Source organism: Eulemur rufifrons, chromosome 1 (genome assembly GCF_041146395.1).
Source record: "Eulemur rufifrons isolate Redbay chromosome 1, OSU_ERuf_1, whole genome shotgun sequence".
NCBI lineage: Eukaryota > Metazoa > Chordata > Mammalia > Primates > Lemuridae > Eulemur > Eulemur rufifrons.
This window is the reverse complement of record NC_090983.1, coordinates 109,184-110,316: the sequence shown is the minus strand read 5'-3', so window position 1 is coordinate 110,316 and position 1,133 is coordinate 109,184.

Here is a 1,133-nt window from a genome sequence, read left to right as displayed (position 1 = left end):
CTACACAGCAGGGCTCATCTGTGGGATGTCCCAGGTTCTCTAAATCACAGGGTGGGAGGGGCCTACAGACCAAGGCTCAACTGTGGGACATCCCAGGTTCCCTAAACCCCTGGGGGGGGGGCCTGGCCTACAAACGACGGATTAGCTGTGGGATGTCCCAGCTTCCCTAAATCCCTGGGGGGATTGACCTACAGACCAAGGCTCCTCTGTGGGCTGCCCCAGGTTCCCTAAATCCCTGGGGGGGCACTGGCCTACAGACCAGGGTTCATCTGTGGAATGGTCCAGGTCCCCTTAATTCCTGGGGGGGACTGGCGCACATACCAGAGCTCATCTGTGGGCTGTCCCATGTTCCCTACATCCCTAGGGGGACTGGCGTACAGACCACGGCTCATCCTCGGGATGTCCCAGGTCTTTAAATACCTGGGGGGACTCATCTACAGACCAGGGATCATCTGTGGCCCGTCCCAGGTTCCCCAAATCCCTGTTGGGGAGTGGCCTAAAAACCGGGGCTCCTCTGTGGGCTGTCCCAGGTCCCACAAATCGCTGAGGGGTCTGGCCTACAGCCCAGGGCTCATCTGTGGGATGTCCCAGAGTCCCTAAACATCTGGGGAGGACAGGCCTATAAACGAGGGCATATTTGTGGGACGTCCCAGGTTCCCTAAATCACGGGGAAGAGGGGGGACTGACATACAGACAAAGGCTCAACTGTGGGATGTCCCAAGTTGCCCAAATACCTTGGGGACTAATTTACAGACCAGGGCCCACCTGTGGGCCGGCCCAGTGCCCAAACTCCCTGGGGAAGACTAGGCTACATACCAGGACTCACCTGAGGGAGGTCCCAGGTTCCCTAAATCTCTTGGGGGACTATCCTACAGACTACAGCTATTCCTGCTCCCCACAATCCCTGGGGGCCTGGCCTACAACCGGGGCACCTCTGTGGGATGTCCCAGGTTCCCTAAATCCCCGGGGGTGACTTGTCTACACACCAAAGCTTCTCTGTCGGGTGGCCCAGGTTGCTGAAATCACTGTGGGACTGTCTACAGACCAGGGCTCCTCTGTGGGCTGTCCAGGTTCCCTAACCCCCTGGGGGGACTGGCCTACACACCAGAGCTCATTGCGGGATGTCCCAGGCT